Consider the following 16,481-nt stretch of genomic DNA (forward strand, 5'->3'; position numbering starts at 1 on the left):
GTGTAAACTTCTTCCAAGGCAGTCAGTCCACATCAGGAGCTGCATTTACTCTTGGAGGCCACAGGAGTATCATTCCACATGTTACCATTGAGGTGAACTGTTTCTTTCGTGATGCATTTTGGAAGTATTCTATTTTTGTTTCTTCTCCAATTGCACACATATATTCATTACTCTTGTGATGTGTCTCTTTCTCCTTCTCACATCTCCTTGCCCCAATTCCCTGCTTTAAAACACACACTCCCGCATCAATCTCCGCTCACAGTTGTATTTTCTGAGATACTGATGAGTGAGTTTGTAGAGTTCTTTCACTCATAAAGCCATTTTTTCTCCAATTTAAAACAATGATTTTAGCCACTGTATCTCTTATATATCTAACTTCCTCTAATCACTGGTACTCATAAAATAGATGTTATTACTTCTCTCTGGGACAGGAAATTGTGCTCAGAGAGGTTAAATAACATGCTCAAAGTCAGAGCCAAAATTTGATTTTGGAATTGTCCACTTCCCAAGTCCTATTTTTTACTGCCATGCTATCGTCTCCAGAGCTTCGGCTCTATTTTTGTCCTCTAGGAAGATTACATATTTCTGATTTAAAAAAAGATAGCTTTCAGCATATAAAACTAATGTAGGTAGAGAATATTCCCAATTTTCTGTTTTTTATTGGGTTGATATATATCTGGGGAAGAAAGGATAGAAAAATTAGACATCAATCTTGAAAGCAACACATTAGATTGAGGTTCTAATGAGACCGGAGAATAGACAAGCACCAGAAAAATGCCAAGTGCTGTTAATTAGCTTCTGTTCCTAGCTAAAGTCTCACTCATCATTTTGTTTACACATTTCCTCCTCTGACTCCTTTCCATGTATTAGGCCATGATCGAGTATGCTATAGAGCTAAACCAGTTTTAAAAAATTAAGAAAAAAAATTTTAAAAAGTCGGTAACTGGGGCCTAGTGCAATTGCCCCAGGAGGCCCTCACCCTAACCAGACTTTATGGCTTCACCTGCTTCCTTGCCCTTACCTCTATGCACGGGGCTCTTATTGTACTGAACTAATTCTATTATTATTCAATGTTTCTCTGCTTGTCTCTGAACTTGGATCTTCTAGCACTTGAGCAAGTATGGGCAATGCTTTATTCAACTTGTAATAATAGCTAACATTAAATGAACCCCCGATACAAGCCCCCTGCTGAGTGCTTCAGTGGCAGTGTCTCATTTAATCCTCACAAAGACCCGGTGAGGTAGGTGTGCTGATTGTTCACAATTCCAAAAGAGAAAACTAAATATTTGGAAAGGCAGTAACTTTTCGGATGTTTCACAGCAGCTAAGTAATTTGTTCAAAGGCACAGAGATAATGAGTAGTAAAGCTGAATTCAAACTGTTAATTTCTCTGACTTCAGAGTCTAGGTCCTTAACCTTAGTACATATTATAGTTTTCTTGTCTGATACAGTATTTGTCAGATATTAACTGCTCAATAAATGCCTCTTAGGTGGGAAAATAAGAGACTGTATTTATCGAAACAGACTTATAATTGGAAGATAAAGGTTTGACTTACATTTATGCCTCTTTTAGCTCTCATTAGCTTTTGTTCATATCACCTTTCCAGACTCCATTTTCTTCGTCTGTAAAATAAAGGGGAAAAGGTTCAATGAAGTCTAAGGTCTCTTTTAAATGCTGGCTAATAAAACCAGAAGTGGGGACTAGAAAAATAATTCAAAACTGCTAGCTGATGCACTACAGTTATGGGGCAAGTAGCTATTGCATTATTCCAGATGATCTTCAGTTCTGCCGTCGTGGTATAATTCCATTTAGATCCAATCTAGATACGTTTTTTGCAGGGCCTCTATCATTTTTCAGAATGTTTGAAAAACAAAGTACATTTAGGCTTCTAACCCTGAGTTTGGAAACCTGAAATATACATAAGATGATATGAACGAGCCTGACTTTGATTACCATAGAGCGGCATAGCTGGGGGCTGCAATGAGAAAACCTATAAAATTTAACTCGAGATGAACCATGACAGGCCTCCTTAATGCACGGATGCTTTGGCTTTCGAGTGTATTCTTTCACTGTATTATACAAAATGTGGATAAAGTGATAAGTGGGTTTAAAAATGATTGTACAAGTGAAGTGCACCATCGCACTATAAAGTATTTGGCCCCAGGGAGACCAAAAATGTGATGCAGCCTCATTTCCTTTCTTTTAAGTGCTTCCTGGCACTGCTCAGGGTTGCTTTGGGTGGGTTGGTTGGTTTGTTGTTTGCTAAGCTAAGATCATATTAAGTCTTGATTTGTTTTTTGTTTTTTTTTTTTTTGAAAAATTGTTATCCAAAGGGGAATTTTTGAGATGCAGAAATAAAGGCAGAGGGATTAAGAAAAAGACAGGAAAAAGGGGAATATCAGTGAGAGATGAGAGATTAATTCACAACCCTGTACAGATATTTGAAATAGTGTAAAAGAACAGGAGAGTTATATTGGAGGGTCATTGGGCTTGCTTGAAGTCCAGTGGTTAGATAAAAATGAAAACACATGAGTTGATTAGTATGGTAGCCGCCTTCTCTTGTTGTTTATAGACCCCTGAGCACTGATGTCATTTCTCTCCTGGGCTTAGTGAAATTAATATTTGATACAGATTTCTTTGCTCCCTGAATATGGTGAATTGCTCAAACCCTGCAGATAGAAGTAACTACGGAGCTTCAAGAGCACACTCTGAAAGGAGGAGGCCAGAGCTGTGTCCACTCATCTTAGCCTCCTCACCTGTATCACTTGCACTGCTTGTCCACTGGCTTAGTGGTTAACCAATGAGAAAACAACTTCAGCCTGCGTCAGCAGTCCGTCTTGCTTGTCTTTGAATATGGACCATCCTTGGAGGGGATGCTCTGACTCACAGAAATCTTTTTAATGTTTCTTTTTCATCATGAACCAGTTCTCATGAAGAGGAATTGAAGGTGAATTGAAGAGAATCACATCAAACCTCCTGATAGTGTAAAATAAGAATGACCTTTGGAGTCAGCCTTACATCCTGCCTCTGTCACTACTGACTGTAGGACATCTGCCAAGTGCTTCTACTTCTCTCTGTGCTGCATCTGAAGATGGGAAAACACATTTTCTTTGCCCAGATCTTGGGAGAGGTGACAACAATACATATAAAACATAGTTCCAGACAGATAGCACGTGTTCAATATTTGGTAGGCATCGTTATAATTTTGATTTGTAGTTTTCTCTTGCTGGAAGGTAGTAAACTCATCTTCAAATACAAGGATGCCTTACATTGAATCTTCTAATATGTGGTCACATATCAGAATGACTCAGCAAGGGCATTCTCTTGAAGGATACAACCATAAACTTCCTGATTAAGGCATAAACATGCTAAAATTAGGGTTGACATGATGCTAGGAGTATACGTACCTAGCAGGTTTTTAAAAATCATGTTTGATATAGGTTGAGCTTTCAGTGTATTCAGTCTGCGAATATTTTGGAGGCTTTTACTATTGTACTGTGATGTAGCAGAATGGGTTTATTAAAAGCTCACTTTCAAAGTTCTTGGTCTAATATTCTCGAATAGAAATATTCCAGGCTCCAGTGAGGATAGTGGCAATAAGCAGAGGCAGCAACAACAACAAGAAGCAAATATCTTTTCCTTATTCTGCAGTAATGTCTTGTGAATATTGTTGAAAATGAAAAGATTTCATGTGAACTCTTGTTGGATTTATACAGCTCTTTTGCTTTAGTTGCTATAGTTAAATATGTTGAGTTCTGATGGTCTGTTCTGATGCTATAGTTAAATATGTTGAGTTCTGATAGTTTCATGTGGTTTTTAAGACATAAAACATAGGTAATTGAGCATTTTAATTGTATGCAACCGACTATCACTGATACAGGGTCAGACCAGTCACACTTATGACAGAGCAAAGTTCTAGGCACTTCCTTTCTGGGCCAAGAAATTTGGTAATTGAACCACAGCTGATTAATGCTAAATGCTTTCCCGTCCTCACTCTTACATGAACTTCAATGGGCTTAGAGAAGATGGAGGCCTGCTTTGAGGTATGGTAAACTGAGTGCTGGGGACCAAGAAAATAAAGCCTTGGTCTCCACTCCAGCTTTAACTGTGTAAACATAGCCACCTCTAGGAGCTCTAAATCTTGATTGATCTTCTGAGTGGGGTGAACGTACAGTTCTGATCAAGTACTTATATAATTTTGGGGAAGAACACATCTCAGATCTCTGCCCTTATGAATAAGCTACTCCAAAATCACAGGTGGATTTTGCATATAGCTAAAGATATTTAAGCTTTAGGCCAGGTGTGGTGGTTCACGTCTGCAGTCCCAGCACTTTGGAAGGGTGAGGTGAGAGGACTGCCTGAGGCCAGCCTGAGCAACATAGCAAGACCCCATCTTTACGAAAATTTTTTTTAAAAATTAGCTGGCTGAGTCCCAGCTACTCACGAGGTTGAGGCAGGAGGATTGCTTGAGTCCAAGAGTTGGAGGCTACAGTGAGTTCTGATTGTGCCACTGCATGCCACCCTGGGTGACACAGTGAGACCCTGTCTCTAAAAAAAAAAGGAAAAGAAATAAGACATACTGTTTAACCCTTTAAACCCCTTAATTTATAGGCCCCTTCCAAATCCTGATTTAATTTTGCATTTGTTATTTTGTAGTCTTTTCCTTAAAGTGACCCCTTCAAATTGTACAATCTTCAGGTTTCTCAGAAGTTGGATAATTAATGTTTGTTTGTTTGTTTTTTTGAGAGGGAGTTTAGCTTCCGTGGCCAGGCTGGAGTGCAGTGGTGCAATCTTGGCTTACTGCAACATGCACCTCCTGGGTTCAAGTGATTCTCCTGCCTCAGCCTCCCAAATAGCTGGGATTACAGGCGCTTGCCACCATGCCCAGCTAATTTTTGTGCTTCTATTAGAGATGGGGTTTCACCACGTTAACCAGGCTGGTCTCAAACCCCTGACTTCGGGTGATCCACTAGCCTCAGCCTCCCAAAGTGTTGGGATTACAGGCGTGAGCCACTGCACCCGGCCACTGTTTTTTAATCATGATTTGACCATAAATCTGTTACTACAAGTTTAGAATACAGGGTACTTTGCTACAGTATTTTAAGATGTTAAATTAATATCGTAGCTTGTATCAGTAAATTACCTATATTACTCAGTGTTCAGATTTTAGAAACTTTGGAAGAGCTTCAGATTGAACTGTAAGTACTCTAAGTGAATAAACTATCAACATCAATAAAAGTGACTCCAACAGAGCATTTTACTCTGTAGGAAATGTGGCAGAAAACCTCCTTCCACACAGAATCTTTTTGATAGTTTTTTAACTTTATATGCAGTGTATGCTCATTTTTATATAACTTCACAACCCAAGGGATTGAAACACAGTGAAGAAAACAGATTAAAAGAATAGATGAGAAACAGACCCACCTCGACAAGGAAAAAGTAACTCAGTGATCAGAGACAGCTGAGAAAAGGCAGAAGTAGCATCAATGAAAACATTCTGAGTAGGGACAAAATGATCAAAACTAAAATTATCCCTAAGGATTTTACTAGCAAGGTAATAAAATCACTAATTAGAACAGCATCAATTGAACCTTTATATCTTGGAGAATAAAATAAGTGATGATATGGAATTAAAGTCAATATACTTCCTTTTCTAAGTAGAAATTTTATCTGAGGCCATAGACTCTGATGGTTAAGGGTGTAAGTTTTGGAATTGGACTACTTGGATTTTTTTTTTTTTTTTTTTTTGTATAATTAACATACAACAAACCTTTTTTTATTCCTTTTTCCTTTCTTGAGATGGAGTTTCGCCCTTGTCGCCCAGGCTGGAGTGCAATGGCACTATCTGGCTCACTGCAACCTCCATCTCCCAGGTTCAAGTGATTCTCCTGACTCTGCCTTCCGAGTAGCTGGGATTATAAGTACCTGCCACTATGCCTGACTAATTTTTTGTATTTTTAATAGAGACAGGATTTCACCATGTTGGCCAGGATGGTCTTGAACTCCTGACCTCAGATGAGCCACCTGCCTTGGCCTCCCAAAGTGTTGGGATTATAGGTGTGAGCCACCGTGTCTGGCCTAGACTGTACATTTTTAAAAGTGCCTGGTTTGATGAATTTTGACTGATATGGTCAGGTGTGAAACCATCACCATAATTAAGATAATGAACATATGCCTCATCCCAGAAGTTTCCTCAAACCCCTGAGTTCCATCCTTCCCTAGTGTTTACTTCTTCCTGACAATCATTTATCTGTGTTGTATTGCTATGGATTAGTTTGCATTTTCTGGAAATTCATGTACATAGAATGATAACGTATATGCTCTTTTTTGGTCAAAATTTTTCAGTTTATTCGAAGTTCTTCCATGCTGTGTGTGTATCAGTAATTTGTTGCCTTTTTTGTTTGTTTGTTTGTTTGTTTTTTGAGACCAGTCTCTCTCTGTCGCCCAGGCTGGAGTGCAGTGAGGCAATCTAGGCTCACTACAAGCTCCGCCTCCCGGGTTCACGCCATCTCTTGCCTCAGCCTCCCGAGTAGCTGGGACTACATGCTCCCACCACCACGCCCAGCTAATTTTTTGTATTTTTAGTAGAGACGAGGTTTCACCGTGTTAGCCAGGATGGTCTTGATCTCCTGACCTTGTGATCTACCCGCCCTGGCCTCCCAAAGTACTGGGACTATAGGCATGAGCTACCGTGCTGGGCCAGTTTGTTGCTTTATATTGCTGAATAGTATTGTATTGTATTGTATGTGTATGCAACGATGTTTACCCATTCCCCATTGATGGGCACTGGGATTGTTTCCATCTTTCTGACTATTACAAATAAAACTGCTCTGATTCTTCATGTGCAAACCTTTGTGTGGACATACTTTCAATCTCTGGGGTAAATAACTAGAAATAGAATGGCTGTCTCATGTGCTAGATGGGTGTTGACTGCCTGACTTTAAATCTCTATTCTATCTACTAGCTTATGACAGTGTATTAGTCCTTTAGCCTCTTAGGTAATACCTAAAGCACACATTTTTTAGAAGGATTAAATCATATGACTCATGTCAAACAGCACACTGTCTAGCTTATAGTTAGGTTTTAAAATCTTAACTATGTTTTTTTTTTTTTTTTTTAGAATTAGGATTTTTAAAAAAATTTTTATTATACTTTTAAGTTCTAGGGTATATGTACACAACGTGCAGGTTTGTTAAATATGTATACATGTGCTATGTTGGTGTGCTGCACCCATCAACTCGTCAGCACCCATCATCTCGTCAGCACCCATCATCTCATCATTTACATCTGGTATAACTCCCAATGCCATCTCTCCCCCTTCACCAATCCCCATAATAGGCCCTGGTGTGTGATGTTCCCTCAGCAAGCTATCGCAAGAACAGAAAACCAAACCCCGCATGTTCTCACTCATAGGTGGGAACTGAACAATGAGATCACTTGGACTCAGGAAGGGGTTTTTTAAGTTTAACAATTTGAAAACTTTAGAAAATTTTAGTGTTAAAATGTTTAAGCTTATATCTCAGGAAAATTTGTTCATTTGATAAATGATTATTTCAATGCCCTGCATGATAGTGGATGTAAATAAATACTCTGTATTTAAAAGATATATTTACTTGTAAGGTGAGATGTGAATAATTAGTTAATGAAATACATAGAATGTTAAGCAGACAACCTTTGAAAGGATAGAATGAAATGAGAGATTTCAATTCTGAAAAACTCTATTCACATATTAAAATGCACAGGATGTATAATCAGTTTAATAAGAGTTAGTAAATATCTGTGTATATATAGTCAATGATGGAAGAGGTAATATAAAGAAAATGCAATTTTGAAGCTGCTGCTTTAGTTAGTGCATGGTAATCTCTAGATTGAAAGCTAAAACCACTTTATTAGCTCTATTGCTTTGGGGACATCATTTAACCTCTCTGCCACTAAGACAATTGGCCTCTGGCTGAAAAGTTGTAGGATTTTGTGACAGATTACATGACAAGATGCTTCCTTAACCATTCTGGTACTCCCTACAACCGAAATATTGAGTAGAAATCATTGTTAATTATGCCCATGGAGAATTTTATGATTGCTCAAGGAGAGGTGAGATTTTTTAAAAGTGCGTTTGTGCAGAAGTCTTCAGCGTGTGACTGGATTCAATGCTGCTACTCTTTTGGTCTGAATACTGAATCAGCTGGGCATCATAGGAGACATAGGTGAGCTATGTAACCCAGGCCATCACCAGTGATGCAGGGTCAGAGCTGAGCTGCTCTCTCTCTCTCCAAGTCTGCTTGAAAGTAGCCTGCGTAAGGATAGTATACAGACATATATATAGAGAGAATTTTTTTTTCCCCCTTTCAACTGTGGAATAGTACTTAAAGAATCCTCCCTGGAGGAGGTGATTTTTCAAACACAAAGCCCAGACAGACCAAAGGAAATAGTTTTTATTTATTTTTTCTTTTTTTTTTAGTTTTACTGTTGTTTTGGATTTTATTTTCTGCTCAGCACCGTCTTATATGAAATTAACCGTAATGTGGCACTTAAATTGTCACCTGATTTCAGTCTTTTCCACTAACAGCTGGATGCTGGGTGAACAGATGCCAGCAAGCAGTTGCTATTTTATAACCCTGAAATAGTTTTGTCAGGACTATCATTTGTATTTTTTATATTTATTTATGTATACATCTTATTTTCCCTGAGTAATATTCAAAATGCTGACCCCATCATAGGAGAGTAATGATTTAGAAATCCTGGTTATAAATTCTGATATAATACGTCATAGACTTCAACTACTGAATGATCTTAATGTTGTCTTTTTCAGATATACACTTGAGGAGACACCAATATCTTCAATATATTTTTATCCCTCCCCCAACCTCCATCCCAATATCACTCCTTACTAGTATGCAAGACCTTTTTTTTTTTTTTTTTTTTGATAGGAGTTTCTAAGATTGTTTCTAATCTTTTCTATTAAAAATTGATTATTTTATTTGAGGATTCTTAGAGACCGAGGACACTTACTTAGCAGTGTCTTATTTAGATCTTGCCTTTAAACAAAGTGTTTTTTGTTTTGTTTTGTTTTTTGTTTTTTTCCATTCTGACATAAAAAAAGTAATGTTGGAACCCTAGTGACATTTTACTTATGCATTTATGCTATTCAGTGGTTCTGCCCAGGAGGTACATATGTTGACTTCAGCTTGCAGTTATCAAGAAAGCAGTCAGCTTTTCCTACCGAGTTAAGAGAATATGCACCAATTTGTGGGCAGTTCTTCTTAGCATTCTACTGTGGTATGAAGCGCACATTGAATTTTGCTCCTTTCAGTAAGTAGCTGGAATGTTTTCTCTCAAGCAAACTCAACTTATTAGCTTTGTTAGAAAAACCATTAAAGTCTCTTTCTATGCAACTACAGACTGACTCTATTTCTTTCTCGTTTCAAGAAAAAAAAGAATCAGATAGCCAAGAAAGTAAATTGTTGGTTTAATTTCAACATTTCTAAAGTGGTAATCATATTTTTAGTTATTACCATCAAAGTTATAAATTATTAAAGGTTTGTGTTGGGGACATCATTTCACTTCTGCATTATCCAAATTGGTTGGCATACAGTAAAAATTTAATTTTCCTTTTGCTTTCTCATTGCTTTAAAATGTTTTCAGAATGTAAATGATTATATTAAAATTATTGTACAGTATTCGTAATCAGAGTCCTACTTCAAGGTTTGAAAAGGAAACTCAAAATGAAGCCTTGCAACTTTCATTCCTTGGCCGTCTTTAATGTCTGTGGTGTTCTTCAACCTAATTTCTGGAGAAGTAAGTGACCAGTTAGGATGTAGAAATTGCGCCAGAAATTCTAACAGAATAGGCTATCAAATGCCAGTGTCTCTACAGAGAAATTTGTTAGAATCGTCAAATTTGCTGCTATTCAGGGTATTTTTTTTTTCTTTTTTTCTTTTATGTCGAACAACTAATAACAATTGACAAGTGTGACTATGTGCTTAAAAGTCGGTGATATTTTCAGCAATGTTCATTTAGCCAGTTTGGGTTTTTCTGGGGGTGGGGGGTGGTATGTGTGTGTAAAGCAAGAGAAGCCAGTGAGTATGTTTGCCATAATGCTTGATTCATTTGATTCACTGAGAGAGATTTGAGAACCAGCTCTTCTGATCCAAGGAGAAGTAGGTATATACTTATGCTGAGATTTTTCAGTGACCATGGAGATTTTCTGTTAGAGACCAGAGTACTGAATGCCCATTGTAGGACTGGCATCTGGCCAGTGGCACAGAGGAAGGCTTGTAGAGGGGAAGAGATTCTGCTCCCATCTCTGACTTCACTGCGCTTTTCTTCCTGGCTCACTTTTAGACACATTCCAGTTTGCTCACAGCTTTCACCCCTGCCAGTTTCCTTCTTCCTGGCCTTCTGGCTTCTGCCTCAGTCTGTTTTCCATGCACCAGCCCCGACTTGCCTTGTTAAATGCACCCTGACCAACTTCTGCCCTGAATTCCATTCCTCAGCTTCTCAAGATCAGGCCCTTGAAAGCTACTAGATATTTAATTCCACTCTAGGTTCCCTTGATGTAAGCCTGTATGTACCTTGGGAATGCTGTTTTCACTCATATAGGGCATTGTAGTGAATATCACTTCATAGGAGATATCTGAATCTACTTTCTATAACATACTTTTATGCCTAAAATGACTTTCTGATAACTTAGTTGGAAAAGAAAAGAGGACTTAGAGAAAAGGTCCATCTAATAGTTTGATGTAGTCCAAAGTATATTGGCTTCAGGACCTAACTCTACCTTTGAATACAAAGTCCAGTACAAATATATAAAGGAATCTATCCATTCCTTCTTCCTTCCCTATTGAGAGCTAATCGAGTCGTTAATGGTATATAAGATCCAGGAATAAAAATAAAAGAAAACGTTTATTTTCCCCATAACAACCAATCCTACTTGTAAATAAAATGATGGAAAAGATAGAGAAATAAGCAAATAAGTCCTATATGATGTGATTAATTTTAATACTTTGAGGTCATGAACATGGTGGCATATCCAGTAAAATATAAAATGTAGTAGGACTCCTTATTTCCTCTCCATCTGTCCATTTATGATCAAAGGAAGTCTTTATAGAGAAAATGATGTATGATTTGGGATTTGAAGAAAGACTAGTTATCCAGGGCATCAAAAGGTGCAAGGGAATTTCAGGAAGAAAAAATAGAATATATGGATGCATGGAAACATGGATGTGTGTTGAGCATTTAGGAGACCTGAATTCCTTGTGTGCTGCTGCTGCATGGATAGTGTGTCAGAGTAGAAGAACATGTCTAGCTTGGAAGACAGGTACTGTAACCAAATCCAGGTTCCAATGCTCACCTCTCAAAAGCAAGAACTCCAGACACAGAGTTGTTCAGAGGAAAAGCAGGTTTATCTGGGGAACCAGCACACTGAGAAGATGGTGGACTATTGTTCCAAAGCACCATCTTGAGTCAGTATAATTTTAGGATCTTTTTAACTTAAGGTCAGTAGGAAGAGGAAGCGGTTGAGATCAAAAAGTAACTGGGTGCCAGTGAGGGTCCCAGGAGCCTGAGAACTTCTTTGTCCTTGGTCAGGTTACAGTGACTCTACAAATCTTTAACAAAACATGTTGGTTTACACACGTCTCCTTTAATTCAGAGCTAGTTTTGAAAACTACATGATTGCTATTTTTGCATATTATCTCACTGCTCTAAAATTATCCTAGTCTATGTTCAGGAATGGGTAAAGTCCCCTTAAACAAAAATGGAGTTAGTTATGTTCTTTTCCTGCTTCACTGTTACAGGACCAGATAATGAGAAGAGGATTTTCTCATGAACCCTTGTCTGCCCCCATTCCCATGAAAATACACAAAATTACTTGGTCACAATAGTCTGAACTTCTGTCTGATAGCAGGAATACACGACTATAAACAGACATATTCCTGGGAATGTCTTGATGTTGGACATCCAGTACAGACTCATGGAGGAACACTGTAAACTATTGAGGGGCAGATCCAGCAACATAGCACATGGCTCTGTGTGGATCAGAGTTGTTATTACTCCATAGGTCTTTATTTGGGAACTAATTACCTTACTTGGAATATGGTCACTAGTTTCGTGTGCTTGAGGGTTCAAAGGGAAGTTATAGAGTACGGATGAAAACATTGGAGAAAGTATATTTGGTTAAACGAAAGGTTTGGAATCTTCCATTTGCAAATTACAGAAAAATCATCTCTCCTTTGTCTCTGGCACCCAGTCCAGAATTCATTGTTCACCTCTTTGCAATTTATTTGGTCACTTGGGCATATATGACTGGGAGAAGAAGCTGAACATGTACCCATTGTGTGCAAAACATGGAGGACAACGAGCACTCTTACTTGATGACCTTAAAGTTGAGATTTTCATAATAGTCACAGAAACGAGGATATAAGGATTTGTTGGTTTATTTCCAGCCTTGAAGCTCAGGGGCCCAAACTTTAAAATCTAATGTTAGATGGGTGAAACATATTTTGGTCAAAAATCTATTCTTCTGACATTCACTTACCTGACAGTAAAAGATATTTTCAGAAATCTAATCTGAATTTAATCTTTCATACTTTAAAAGTGGTTAATTTTAAGAAATCTAAACTGAATATAATTTTCCCTACTTTAAAAGTGGTTAGTTTTAAGAACTAGGAACATACCCTGCCCTGTGACTATTGTAATAGCAGTTATCTATGATATTCACCTGTTCCAATAGCTGATGTCGACACAGCTAAATCACAAAGATATCATTCAATTTTGGTGGGATCTAATACTCAGAGCAAAATCTCTGAACTCTTCTCTTCATACTGGAATAATTTAGAATTTTTCCATTATAATCTAGAAATTTTTATAAATCCTCAAAACTAATTATATGCAATTTAGGACACTTGTCACTCATTTTTGATATCTATGGGGAAAAAAAGGCATGACCTACTTAAAAATTATTTTCGAGTAGAGTTCCATGTAACATGGATTTTAATTCTTGGCTGACCTATCACTCGGATATCCTTTCACATTTACAGTAGTGATCAGAACAGCCGAAACCAGAATGGGAGTAGGAAGGAGTTTGTTTTTTGTTTTGTTTTTCAGTGGCGACAATTTAAAGTTGATTGAACTGATCATTGGATATACTTGCAGTGATCGAATATTCTCCCTCTTCTCTTTTACCATTTTAAAACACCTTTTAGCCTTCCATCTTGATATAACCTTTATGCAAGTACTCATAAGAAAGTGGAGATGCTTAATAATTATGTAAATTAGGCAGGAAATGTACATCTTTGATGGGAGAAATAACTACTAGCAAAACATCTTATTAACAAGTGACCAGAGATGTGTCACATATTTTATGCGAATGGAATTAATAGTGAAACATGCAGCAACCAGCTAATTTTTTTCAAAAATGAGGTGGTCATAGTTAATTCTGCTTTGAGACACACTAAGGAAAAGATGTTTATAGGTGGTTTATGCAATAACCATGCAGTTCTTTTTGCAACATTTTTATATTTGGGAAGAATAGGCCAAAATTTCAAATACTCAATTTCACAGTAGTCTAAATGGCATGCCTCACAGTATCTCAATACCAATACTGTAGAATATAGGTCGTCTTTTTTTCTCCCTTTTTTTAAGGTTCCTTGATAACAATCTTATAACATCTGAAAAATACTTACCATGGATGCATTTAAGTGATTTCTCCCCCTGGTTATTTGCTGTCTGAACAAAGCCCTTTGTAGAATTCACAGGGCCCGGTGTAACTCACATGCAGGATCATAAATAATATAAAACTCAGTGATCCAGGTCTATGAGTTTGGACCTTTCCCATTACCCCCGAATCCCAGGTATGTCAGAATTTGCATTGGGGACAGATCGAAAGAGAAGAATGCTTTCCTGCCTCCAGTGCTAATTCCTGTTCATCATGTGGGATTTGATCCTCTACTGAGTGATCACATAATATTATAGAATTGCTTGTCATGTCACCTTCTGATTTAAAAGATGTTGGCCATGGTCTTCTGTAATATGTGTGGGAAAACAGGAGTCATCAGGTCAGTTGTTGGGAATCCACCATTAGCAGATAGTGGGAGTACAGATAGAACCACCCACAGGTTTGGTCTGTCAAATCTTAGAAGTTGCTTGCACATTTTGGGACAGATGTCTGCTAGGCCACATCATTTACTAAGAAATACTCAAGATATCTAGAGTGGTGTTTCTTAAATAACATTTGGTAAAGTGGTGTAAACCACCAGCCTAAAGAAAACCTGGGATACTCGATAAAAACGCAGATTCCTGGGCACGAACCTATCCTGGTCAGATTCCTGGGTACAGACCTACTACCTTACTAGCTCAGGGGAGACACTGTGTTCTATAACCTCCATTTAGATTCTATGCTAGTTAACAATTTGGTGAACATTCCCATCTCTACATATATCTAACATAGAGGGAGATATTGTTATTGTGCTATTTCAAAGTATGCTGCAGATATTATGACATCTCGTCTCTGACTGCTAGAGTGCAGAGCATTTTAAACAAATACCTCTGCTACATTTTATACAAGCTATAGTCTTCTAAGCAGTGGTTTCTTAAGTTTAGTGTGCATCAGAATCATGGGGAGGTCTTATTAGAGCACAAATTCTGGCCCTACTCCTGGAGTTTGATTCGGTAGTTCTGAGATGAGCCCTAAGGATCTGTGGTTCTAACAAGCTCCTGGGTGATAGTGACTCTGCTGGTCTGGGGACCGTACTTGGAGAATCAATGTTGTAGTGTATTAAGATACAAATTATTTTTGATGAGGACTCGATTGTTTCTCCTCTAATATATCGAACTCTCCTCTCTTTGTTCTTTCTTGCCTCAAATTTGTATAATAGAATGAAAGGAATCATACTTTAAATTGTACCACCTGTGTATTTTTATGTCTTATTCTTGTTGCTTGAGAAAAACATTAGAGGTCATCATTCTATTTTAATCCTTGTTAACCTGATGGGCAAATAATAAATATCTTGTAAAACATCTGATTTCATCGATCACTTAATATTGAATACTTTTATTGTATGACACACAGTCCTCTTTTAATTTGGTTTATAGCTTATCTTTTTTATTGAGGTTTTGGTTTCTTGATGTTTTGTAAGAGGGCTTAATAAGTAAAATAAGTCATCCATTTATCTGGGAAATGTTTCCCAGTTTGGCATTTTCTTTGTAACCCATTCACCTTTTGCATTTGCTACTTGAAGAAATTTGGCTTTAATGAAGAAACTAAAAATCATCTTTGCTAAGTGATTCCCTTTCACTTTGTGGCTACTACAGGCTTCTGTTCTTCCAGCCCCAGGGCTTGTGGTATTCTCTCTTCTATATTAGCTATCATTTGGTTTTCAGAGCCTCAGAAACAAAAAGATACTTTATACAATTCTTGCTGTTTTGAACATGAATGAATTTGTTTTAAAATTCTATTTAAAGACTGGCTTTATCATTCTTGCAGCTTTAAGTTGTTAACCTATGCAAGAATGTCTTGAAAGAGTCATCTGAAGGTTACATAAGACTACCTATCAAAATTGGTGTTTCCTATACTGATCAATGCTAGAGAATTTCAGAGAATGCTATGAGCAGTGTCACCTGAAGCAGCTGCTGCTTATGGGAGGTAGTGGCTTGAAATGGTTCTGTTGGGATTTGAATGGACAGAAAGATAGGAAAAGACAATTCTGGGTTGGTTTCTGTTTTCTTATAACCAAGAGAGGCCTCTTGCAACACAAAGTATATAAAGAAAAATAAATGGCAATGCTGGAATGTGGGCCCATCTGCTCATCTGAAACTGATTTGTTGTGTAGTAACATGCGACTGTACACATCAGGCCCTACTGACCTTCTGCGCTACTATCCACACACAAAGGAACACAATGCGCTTAGTCCTGCATCAAATTTGGCGGTATAATTCCATGATCTCCATGATTCTGCTGGGAGAGAATTTTGCCCCCCTCTATATCTTTATTTCATGTTCACCTGCATTGGCTCAGGTGATCCTACTGTGTAACTACAGAAGACTGTAAATGATATCCTTAGATATGCTGAATGACTGTGCAGGAGTATAAATGATATTTATGAGGAAGTTGAGAGTGCTTTAAATATTGTGAAAATGCTGACTTTGACACATCTGGGATAATGATGCAGAAACAGTAGGCTCTTTGTAAACTGTTTAATGGCAACAATTTTCTAAATCAAAGCAATCTACACTTCCCCATTTACAATTTCATCTCCAACTACTACAGTTTCGTAAAGAGGTTTACTACACTGAATATTTTGCCTTTTTGAATGATTATCTTAGTACCCTGATGCTTCAGATCACTTACATTTTATCTTTCAAAAGCATAGAAATGCTACATGGGGGATGAGGGGAATATCATTTTTGCCAAAACATAGTATTATTGATAGACACAAAATTTCTCTAAGAATCACATGTTTACAAAATTGTGAGAAGACTTTCTT

General features: G+C 37.6%; 1 protein-coding gene across 1 annotated transcript in view; it reads left to right on the forward strand.

The window, feature by feature from the left end:
- The window catches only part of UNC5D (unc-5 netrin receptor D), a 580,897-nt gene that overhangs the window by 91,338 nt on the left and 473,078 nt on the right, over nucleotides 1-16,481 (forward strand). The gene's annotated exons all lie outside the window — the stretch shown is intronic.

The sequence above is a fragment of the Piliocolobus tephrosceles genome, chromosome 7 (genome assembly GCF_002776525.5).
Source record: "Piliocolobus tephrosceles isolate RC106 chromosome 7, ASM277652v3, whole genome shotgun sequence".
Classification (NCBI taxonomy): domain Eukaryota; kingdom Metazoa; phylum Chordata; class Mammalia; order Primates; family Cercopithecidae; genus Piliocolobus; species Piliocolobus tephrosceles.